Source organism: Nuphar pumila, chromosome 8 (assembly GCF_984573655.1).
Source record: "Nuphar pumila chromosome 8, dmNupPumi1.hap1.1, whole genome shotgun sequence".
In the NCBI taxonomy this organism is placed as follows: domain Eukaryota; kingdom Viridiplantae; phylum Streptophyta; class Magnoliopsida; order Nymphaeales; family Nymphaeaceae; genus Nuphar; species Nuphar pumila.
Genome location: NC_143256.1, coordinates 6640153 through 6651428, shown reverse-complemented (window position 1 = coordinate 6651428; position 11276 = coordinate 6640153). Strand labels below are relative to the sequence as shown.

At 39.5% G+C, this 11276-nt stretch overlaps 1 pseudogene across 1 annotated transcript; it reads left to right on the top strand.

The window, feature by feature from the left end:
* Positions 1 to 1000: 1000 nt before the first annotated feature.
* On the top strand, positions 1001 to 6766 carry LOC149829521 (phosphatidylinositol 4-phosphate 5-kinase 6-like; annotated as a pseudogene). Its single transcript, XR_016433565.1, has 7 exons — positions 1001 to 2680; positions 3894 to 4061; positions 4212 to 4377; positions 4467 to 4853; positions 5039 to 5202; positions 5271 to 5343; positions 5645 to 6766. The product of XR_016433565.1 is annotated as a phosphatidylinositol 4-phosphate 5-kinase 6-like (transcript).
* Positions 6767 to 11276: the final 4510 nt, after the last annotated feature.

Here is an 11276-nt window from a genome sequence, read left to right as displayed (position 1 = left end):
TATCAGCAAACTTGTTGGTAGTAAACTTTTGGGTCTGTTTAACTAACTATGATAATTTTAGTGTTTTAAAAATTTTCCAAAATTTAAGTGCCTTTTTAAAAATTTCTTAAAAAACAAAAAAATAAATAAAAAAAGCATGCCTAACTTTTGGCCTATTAACAAACACACGCCTAGTCGTGCAATCGTAAGATCTCATGAATTAGGCATGTGTTTGTAAAAAGGCCAAAAGTTGGCGTGCGTTAATTTTTCCAAAACTTAAAAAAAAAAAAGGCTAAGGGAAACTAGAAAATCATGCTACCAACAATTTGGGTGGATCTTGGAACACTTTGTTTTATGCTTAATTATAATCCAATTTAGCAATCCCTTTTTCTTTTTTAAAGCAAATGGGTGATCTTTTGCAGTGGACACATGGCCATCCTATTGCATTTAAAAAAATGGTCCTATGATTAATCCAAAATATTTGTGCCATCTTTCAGTTGGTCACTTAATCAAAATTGGCATATCAGTGTTCTTAGTTTGTTGAACTTGAACGTAGGAGGCATGGCTCATACCACCCATCCAATACAGCTCGAAAAAAAAACTAACTAATGTGCAAGTGCAAGAAAATAGGTGGGGGAAAGACCAAACATGGAGATGGAAGCCTTCTCCTCCTCCTCATTACCATCATCATCATCGGAAAAGAGGTGAGAGGAACTAACAATTAGATGGTGGCCCATGTTTGTTGCTCTCCCTACGGTTGGGAGCAGACCAAGTGTTGTGCCTCTCTCTCTCTCGATTCGAGGGCTATGCTGCCTTTGCTATTTGTCGGTTTTTCTGCTTTTTTTCTTTTTCTGGGTCCGCGTTTTTCTTTTCTTTTCACGTCTTCGCCGCGTCCTTCTCTCATTCTCGTTTTTTTCTCAGCTCCAGAAGATCTCGTTTTCCATCAATGCCTGGAATTTTCTACTTCTGGGTATGAAAAAAGAAAAGGAACGTTTCGGTTCTGTAGCTCGAATTTGAGTTTAGTCTGGTTGAGGAGATTGGAGAGGGGAGATTTCTCTCGTTTGGATTTGTTGGTATATGAGTACATGAAGAATTGTGGTGGAAAGGATGGAGCTTGATCGGTGGTGGTGGTGGTGGCGTGGTTTGGGGAGGTGAGGATGGAGGAATTGTTCATTCCAAGCGTCAGCAATAGAGGATACGGTGGGGTAGACGACGAAGGAGGAGGGGTTATCTCGAATTCGATAGGTTCCGTCGCTGTTGCTGCTGCTGCTACGGTTCTGCATTTGTCGACGGCCGTTCTCTTCAGTCGGGGAGCTCATATGCGGTTGTGCATAACAAAGGGAGCGTTCGATTGGTGAGTATTGGTTCAGTCGACCGAGGTCAGAGAGAGAGAGAGAGAGAGAGAGAGAGAGAGAGGTGACAAGGGAAAGCAAGGAGGGAAAATGTACAAGGAGAAAGAGGTATCAGCAGCGTGGGAATCGGCGGTGCGGAGATCTCAAACGACGAGGCGCGTTGGTGGTGGCGCATTCTGTATGTCTGGGCAGCCGGTGGCTCACGACGACGACGACAAGGAGGAGAATGCTGCTGGTGGTGTGTATCGCGAGCGACACCTCGCCAATGGCGATTTCTACACTGGCCTTTGGTCCGGGAATCTTCCCCACGGGACGGGGAAGTACCTCTGGACCGACGGTTGTATGTATGAGGGCGAGTGGTGCAGAGGGCAGACTACTGGAAAAGGCAAGTTCTTGTGGCCGTCCGGTGCCACATTCGAAGGCGAATTCAAGAACGGGTTCATGGACGGGTTCGGAACCTTTACGGGTGCCGATGGAGATACCTACAAGGGCCTCTGGGTGATGAATCTGAAGCATGGGTATGGGCAGAAGACCTATGCCAATGGGGACTACTATGAAGGGTATTGGAAGAATGGTGCCCAGGATGGGCAGGGGAGATATGTGTGGAAGAATGGGAATGAGTATGTTGGTGAGTGGAAGAATAGCGTGATCGGTGGTAGGGGTGCTTTTGTTTGGGCCAATGGGAATAGGTATGACGGACACTGGGAGGATGGTGTCCCTAAAGGCCATGGCATCTTCACTTGGGCGGATGGGAGCTGCTACATTGGCACATGGAGTAAGGATCCCAAGGAACAGAATGGGACTTACTATCCGTCGCGAGCATCCCCAGCTTCCAATCCGGGCGGATGGGATCAGCAGGAGGTCTTCACGGTTGATCTCAAGGAGTGCAAGGTATGCCCCGCGGAGAACGTGACGATTCTCCCATCTCAGAAGACATTGAATTGGGCCGGGACGGAAGCAGAATTTGCGCACAAGCAGGTAATGTCGAGATCATTCAAGGTTGCAGCTGATAATAACAGGCCAGCGAAGAAGAGGACGGGTTCGTTGGATGTGTTCAAGAAGATTGCTGATGCAGCTCATGCTGCTGCAACAGAGAGGGCATTCGAGAGGATCTGTATATGGGAAACTGATGAGGATATCACGTGTGACATTGTCGATGGAAATCCGATGTCCCCTTTGTCTTGTACCAGCGGTGAGGGAGAGGGACAGCCAAAGGAGGAGCTTGATGGGAAACTTGGGAGAGGGCTTAACCAAAAATCAAGGCCTAGGGAGGCCAAGAGGCAGGGAGAAACCATTGCCAAGGGACATAAAAACTACGAGCTAATGCTTAATTTGCAATTGGGAATCAGGTACTTTTTTTATTTTTGTCTCCACTGTTGAAATTAGCATATTCTTATTGATTAGTATAGGCTAGTTCACCAAATCAATAGCTCTGTCCAAGCTTTTTCTTTCTATCATATGCCAAGCTATAGATCATTAACACTCAAGCCGAATACTTGCTGATACATTACATTTGTTATTTAAATTTTGTAATCTTCTCCAATTCTAAAGATCAATTGTGTGCCCCTAGTATATCTCTTTGCATTTGTTTTACCGATTACTTGTCTGTCAACTCTTTTGACTATTTTTTCTGAACTATGATAGCTCAGTGATTCTTGATGCTGGAGAAATGACGAAAGATGGTGTCTCATCCAGTTAGGTTGTTAAGTCCTGCATTATTCATTTCAGTCAGGGAAATTAAAAGTCTATATATGAAAACTCTAGTTAGAGTGTCCTAATCATGCTTGAGTGAATTGCAGAACAAGTCTGTGGAACAGAACACAAGCAATAAAGGGAAACATTTATTTGTTATTTTCACATATTTCAAATGGTAGGCTTTGCTTTGAGCTCCACCAGTGTCTGGATGATTTCAATGCAAGTGAACGTTAAATGTTATCATCTTCATGTGTAAACCTATTAAAGACCCATGGGTGAAAACATTTTTGGCAGTGTCATCTTATTGAGCTCCATGATCTAGGCCTTCCACTTTGTGTTCAACTCTGAAGTTTGCATTAGTTTTGTTACTTGTGTCAGTGTTGTCACAGACTGCATTGACTTGTGGTGAACGTGATAGATGTAGAGCTCTTGGTGGCATTTGATACAGGTTTCTTTTCTTCAATTTTTTTCTTTGCTTTCAATCATCAGCTCCTCTATGGCAAGATCAGAGGTTGTGAAGTTCCTAATAGTACTCTTCATCTATTTCCATAGAAGTTTGTCATATATGTATGTCTTAAGTACTTTGTGACATGCCTATCTAAAAAAAGTACTTTGTTACATAGACTCACACTACTTGTTGTCCCTCTTTTCTTCCAATTTTTAAATGCATGAAACACTACTAGATACTGAAATGTGCTTCATGTATCTTGGCTTTAGGAATGCTGGAAAGGCATTACGCTATTTTGAATTGCCCAAAATATTTGATTGCTCTGCCAATCTGAATTGGTACTTTACCTAAATATTTAAATGAATTTCTAGAGATTCTTTTAATCACTTATGGCCAGTATAGCTAATGTGGATCTTCAGGCATTCTGTTGGCAAGCCTGGTCCGGCTAATTCTCGTGATCTCCGTGCATCTGATTTTGACCCTAAAGAAAAGTATTGGACAAGGTTCCCTCCTGAAGGATCAAAACATACACCACCACATCAGTCTGTCGAATTCAGATGGAAGGACTACTGCCCATTAGTCTTCAGGTTTGCCTTGAGATCTTGTCTGAACTTTAACATTCATGTGACATACCATCGGAGATAAATTTGAGTCTCTACTCTGGAATTAAATAGCATTTGATGCTTGAATTGTAGGATTCACATGAACAATTGCTTCTCGTGTGGGTTTTTGTTCAGGTATCTGCGCCGGCTGTTCAAGATCGATGCTGCTGATTATATGCTATCTATATGTGGAAATGATGCTCTTAGAGAGCTCTCTTCTCCAGGAAAAAGTGGGAGCTTCTTCTACTTGACGCATGACGATCGCTACATGATCAAGACGATGAAGAAATCAGAAGTGAAGGTATCTGAATATTCTGCTCAGCATCTACACTTGGAACTGTGCTGTTTGTTGCTGCTGTCTTAATCTTCTTCATTCTATTTATTATGTAGGTTCTTCTGAGGATGCTTCCTACCTATTACAATCATGTCCGAGCATATGAGAATACTCTCGTTACGAAGTTCTTTGGTCTTCATTCTGTCAAATTGGCAGGGTCACAAAAGGTAGGGATTGCTGCTTAAACTCTTTCTTAACCTCTGACATGCAGATTTGTTTTATTCATCGTACATTCTTTTGGTGCATCAGGTGCGCTTCATCATCATGGGAAACCTGTTCTGCACAGAGTACCGCATCCACAGGCGTTATGACCTGAAAGGATCTTCTCATGGTCGTATCACTGACAAACCTGAGGCAGAGATTGATGAAACCACAACACTGAAAGATCTTGATCTCAACTTCCTATTCCGCCTGCAAAAGTCATGGTTCCAAGAACTTCGGAGGTGAAGTGTTGCTCTACCCTCATTATCATTGAGCCCTTACCTTTAAGAAAGCGGGATAATATTTTTTTTATCCTTCCATTTGGGCAGCTGGATTGTCTCATTATGGGGTGCCTATCTTCATATATGTTGCTCTCATCATGTAGATAAGACCTGGTTTTGATGTAGATTAACATGTTTATCCACAGGCAAATTGATAGAGACTGCGAGTTTCTGGAGACAGAGAGAATTATGGATTATAGTCTCTTAGTTGGTATTCATTTCAGAGAAGTACCAAATTCCAGGGACTCTGGAACACTAACTCCAACAGGTGCATTTTTATTTATTTTTATCCCTTTGAACGGAAAGGCAGGTGAATTTTTCCATGGCAGAATGTTAGAATTGCTATCCTGATGACAGGAAATGGAGATCTTATCCAAGAGAGAGAAGTTGCTGCTCGGCTATCCAAGGCAGAAGTCGTAGACATGGATCAACTGTTTCTTGATCCTAACAGGTACTGTGTGGCATGATAGTTTTAAGTTTTGTTTGTTGAAACCATTCGGCATTTTTTATTTTATTGAATCTAGAGCAAAAGTCAGAGATATGGTTCAACTGTTTCTTTATCCTAATAGGTACTGTTTGGCTGCTATGATAGTTTTAGGTTTTTGTTTATCAAAATTGTTCTGCATTGTTTATTTATTGAATTAATTTGATATATGCAGTGTAATTTTGTCCACTGTTTCAACTTTCAATCTTACTGAACTGAACTATATTGTCATTGAATTCCTATTATTGATGTTGAGATGTGGATGCAGACGTTCATCCATCAGACTTGGTATCAACATGCCTGCAAGGGTGGAAACAACTGTGAGGAGAAATGATACTGAATATCAGCTCATCGGAGAACCTACTGGCGAAATTGTTGATGTGATCTTGTTCTTTGGAATCATAGACATACTCCAAGACTACGACATTAGCAAGAAACTTGAGCACGCTTACAAGTCCATTCAATATGACCCAACCTCCATATCGGCAGTAGATCCCAAGCAATATGCAAAACGTTTCCGCGATTTTATGTACAAAGTCTTCGTAGAAGACTTGTGAAGAAGGCAATATGCCACTGCACCTGCTTCTGGGTTCTTCATGATACTGTAGAATGGAAACCACAGGATGCTTGTTTCCAATCTGGTCAGACACAATCAGACCGTGATGATACTCGCACCAATGGCAGAAGATACCATGAAGTTGAAGGGGCACATTTTGTAAAGGCTCCCTACGATGTCAAGATGAAGCCAGAACTGAGCCAAGGGACGGAGTGCTGTTCTAACTGAGAAGCATCAGCTTTGTTATGGGACAATTCCATTTAGGGGCCAACCTTTTGCACCTAATTCCAAAAATGGTCCTCACTTTTTCTGAGTTTTCTGATATGAGCTACAGGTTTCCTGAATACAGCCAAATAAAGACCTCTGGTTAACCTCCAACATCTTTGGGAACATGATTTCTTTTGACTTCTATATTGCCCTTTGGAGTTAAAAAAAAAAAGTATTTACCCTCTAGAAAAGAGAAGGGTACATATTTAGTCATTTAATTCAATTAACCTGAGTTAATGGTCAATGGTAAGAGTAGGTCTGTTTGGCAGTTTTCAGGAAAACAGAGGCCCATAACTGGAAGTTCGGAAATGTGAGGCCTTTCTTTGGGATTACAGGCAAAGGTTGGCTCCTAAACAGATTTTTCCTGTTTTGTTACTGGCACGCCGGCGTACATATGTGAGATGGTTAAAGTATATATGTCTGAATTGTAAATTAAGTTTAGCCCAAGGTAAATCATGTAATGGAATCATTTTGTACCGATTTTTTTTCTCAGAGGAACAAAGTTTCTGGGATTTTGTCAGTGACTGGAATAAAGGAGTGTACAGAGAAGCTTGAAATTGAATTGGTATCATCATGTTTGAGAAATATATGAGAATGCAATGAGTGGGATATCTGAAAGGAAAATTCTTTTTCTGCAGAGAGAGAGAGAGAGAGAGAGAGAGTACTGACTTTACAAAACAGGTTCCACGGCAAACAGAAGCTGGACGCTGAAAAAGGGTAAAGCATCAAAAGCAGAGAAAAGATAGTGGCAAGTAGAGAGAGAGTGTGTCTCTCTTACCATTTAAATGGTAGGCTTGCCATTGAAAGAAAGAGGCTGCTCTTTAGCTCTGGTCTGACAAAGGAGGTGTGGCTGTTCCCTTTTGTTTTCCATACAATCATTAAAAGAGCAAACTCTCTCTCTCTCTCTCTCAAGGTGCGAATAACATGCATAATAGAATGGGGGTACCATCCATCTGTTAACCTTGACCATCTCACTGGATTGGAAGGAGCAGAGCAATGTTTTAGATTTGACGGTGTTTTCTGTTTCTCTGTTCTTTGTACTGCTTTGGATCTGCACAGGGTTGTCTCTGTTTCTGTTCTTTTGCTTGTGCTCATTTGCTAGGGTGGTTCTTACATGGGAGTGATTTCTTATCACTCCTGTAATTTGTACGTGCTAATTTTCGACGCTACAGCAATAAATTTTCTGTTCTCACAAAAAAAAAAAAAGACCGTCTCCCTGGTCAACTGTTTTTTGCATAATTAGATCATTGCCTGCTTGCCGTTTATTTTTAGATTAACGATACTTTAGCAGGTATCATCACCTACTATTTTGTCGACGACAATTATATAATTAATGGTGACTACTAAAGGTGGCAACACACGCCATTTTACTCCCCACCGTATCGATAGATGGGCGGCTGTCGGCAGAGGGTGGTAACGATAATTGAGTGACTGCCAATCATAATTACCTCCAGCTTGAGCGATGTCCATCTTTAATCCGGTTTTCTAACTCCACCTCAAGATTTCACCAATTGTTGGTCATCTATCATCCGAGCCATTATTTGCTTGTGAGCTTCCTCTCACTTTGTGGAAATATATTGCAATGTGGAAACGTGGTAGTCGTTCTTGCATTTGCCGGTGGAGAGAGAAAGAGGGAGAGGGATTGAATAAAAGGAAGAAAATAAAGAAAAAAGTTTGTTGACGCACAAGTTTCCATGAAAAATAAATGAGATTTTCATTGGAACGATCATTAAAGGGTATCTTTATTAGTCCCCGTTGGTGAGGGAGACAAACCTTGGTACTTTTCGTTAGAAGGCACCCTGTGTTGGTCCCTCAAGGTTCGACACGCATTTATTTTCACTTGTCAAAATTGTCTCTATGCCCTCTCAATCCCACTACAAAACAGGAGCATGATCAACACCTCTTCAAGGCCTAAACCCCTACTGCCTAACCATGTGGGAAGCCAACTCTTGGATGATGAGTTATTTAATTACATCAATGCTTGCACATTCACATGCAAGCGTGTAAAACCCAACAGCCTTTCATTCCTTAACGTGAGCCAAATAATTGGTTTAGGTTAGAATGGGGTCCCTCTGATGGTTTTTGCTGGCTTTGTCATGAAGGGCAACTTCTAGTACAGCATGGATTGGTGGGTCAAGTGTGTAATCTAATGGGTCCAGAAATGTTCCAACATGTAAGAGATGTCTGTGGCTCTAATACAAGCAAATGCCACCCCAATGCTTGGAGACAGTTAACTCAGTATCTGAGTACACATCCCACTTGACCCGTTCAGAGAGGCCCAAATCGAGGTTCGATAACAAACGGTGCATTACTACCTAGGGAAGGATTTGTTTAGGTATAGCCTTTTCTAACCAATGTTTGGTATAAAATGTCAAAAGCTAAATTCAGGTTGGGAAGTGTATCTAAGTACTCATGAGCTAGCCTTTAGACTCTGGCTAACCTCAGACCCACCGGACTGTTAGGCAATCTAGACCGGGCACAAGAACAGCTAGTAGAACATAGGCAGTAATACTGCCCAAGTCAAGTGAATCTATCCTTTAGATATATTTGATCAATTGGTTATTGTAACGACTCAAACCGATCGAGGCCTCTCGAGCCCGGGTTTGTGGACATTAGTTTGTAGAAAGAAATTACCAAACTAACCTCAAAATTATGCTAGAAAATTCTTTATACATCCATTGACAATAACTGTTACCATCCAAAAAGTGTCACAAGAACATAAGCAGAATCAATAGAAAATATAAACTGAAAAATACTTTGAATGCTGAGAAGTCTGGTGGCAAAGTCAAGGTCCACGATCAACTCCTTCGGCTAGCAACAATCTTTGAACTTACAGTTGTAACCAAGAGAAAAGATGAGTAACTCAGTAAGTTTTTATTTATCAATTAGATACAATAGTTACAACTATAGTGAGCTCTAAGCTCTTAATCTTAGTTTAGTTCGCTAATTAAGCACACATGTTATTTATGGATTTTACCTTTGTTATTGTTCTTTATCGTCATTCTCAAAGTAAATGTTTACATTCTACTCTAATTGGCTATTCCGAAAATAGCTTTCTTGGGTGTATCAACCCATGTAGACAACTCAGAGTCTACGGCGTTGGCCAGACATATGAACCACTTACAACAATATAGTCCAAATCGACCCAGACTATGGACTCACAAGTGTTGCAGTTACTCGCCAATTGTAAGCCGAGAGCCACAAAGTGTTTATCGGTAGTTAGTCGAAGAGCTCGAGAGGCTATACCTACCCCCAAGGTGTCAATGAGCTATACATGCCCCCAAAGTGTCGAGAAGTTATATATGCCCTAAAGGTTTTGTGGTTCATACTACATTCTACATATGTCTAGTGGACAATGTTTTTAACCCCTAAAGGTCACTTAGGAATTTCTGAGTAAATCCTGAGGTACAAATGAGGTAACACCTCAAACAATGCCCTAGACCATGCCTCACCTAGTAAAGTTTCTTATCATGCTTTGTATTGTTATCTTATGCATATTATTCTTTTAACTTTCATTTCTTAATGTTAGTGTCTTATACAATCATCAATGAATGTCCACTAACTACTTTTAATACATATACACATATTTTATATTTTAAGGATAACATCTCACCAAAGAGTCAACTCATTAAGTCACGATACTTACACTGTCACTCTCAAGGCATAAGCGTGACATTCTTAGGACATATCCTATCCCGAAACTCTAAAACTCTACACTCATTTTTTAAAGTCATACATCAACCTTTGACAACATTTTACATGTATTAATGTCATGATTATCTCTACACAGAACACATTCATAATTTAAATCATGTCATAAATCAAGAAACATGTAGCATATATTATTATATTTAAGCATCATATTCAACATCAAAGTTATTGATTTCTAAGCATGTTAAACAGTTGTTCTTGATCATGCATAAGTTCTGCATTTTATTCATACTATTCTATGCATGATCCATCAAAATATTGCATTAAAAACTCATTCTTATCAGTGTTTTTGAGAAACTGCTTTGAAATTGAAAATATAGAAAAATTGCATATTTCAAACTCTTTTCTGTATTTTTTTAGTGTTTTGCTTAGTTTAGAACTTTTTAATTTGTAGTCTAATTAGTTTAGGAGTTTTTAAATAATATTTTATTTAGAAGTATTACTTTTAGGAAATACATTTTTTTGGAGTGTATTTTAGAATTTCTAAAAATTAAAACCAAACGAGCTTTAAATTTATCGCTTGTACCATCAGCTTTTAATTTCTTTTTGAAAATCCATATGCAACCAATAGGTAAATCCACTAATTTTCAAACATTATTAGACATAATTAATTCTATTTCATCATTAATAGCTTCTCTCCAAAAGGCAGCATCTTGAGAAGACATCGTCTTTTGAAAAAACACAGGATCATTCTCAATTAGAAATGTATAAAAGTCAGAACCAAAATTGGTTGGTTTTCTAATACGTTTACTGTGCTTAACTTCAGTTTCTGGTTCAGCAATACAATCATTAGAATATTCAATCATGTCATTAACATGATGTTTATCTACTATAATATGACTGCCATCAAGAAGAGAATCAAATGCATTTTTATGTTCTATGAAAGATACATCTCTAGATTCAACAATAACATCATTAACAATGTTTAGAAATCTATATGCTTTACTATGTTCAGTATATCCAACAAATGCACATTTACATATTTTAGGTCCGACCTTCTTTCTTTTATTTTCTGGAATTTTAACATATGCTAAACAACCCCAAACACGAAAATAACTAAGATTAGGTTTCTTACCAAAGCACAATTCATAAGGTGATTTTTCAGATTTGGAATAAGGAACTCGATTAACAATATAGCAAGCAATAAATATAACCTTGCCCCACAAGTTGGAATGTAAACCCGTATTAAGAAACATAGCATTCATCATTTCTACAAGTGTTCTGTTTTTTCTTTCTGCTACTTCATTTTGTTCAAGTGTTCTAGGCGTTGAAGTTTGATGGATAATACCATTATCTCCACAAAATTTATCAAATTCTTCACCTAAGTATTCACCTCTATTCTTAAATGTACCATATTTGTTTTAAA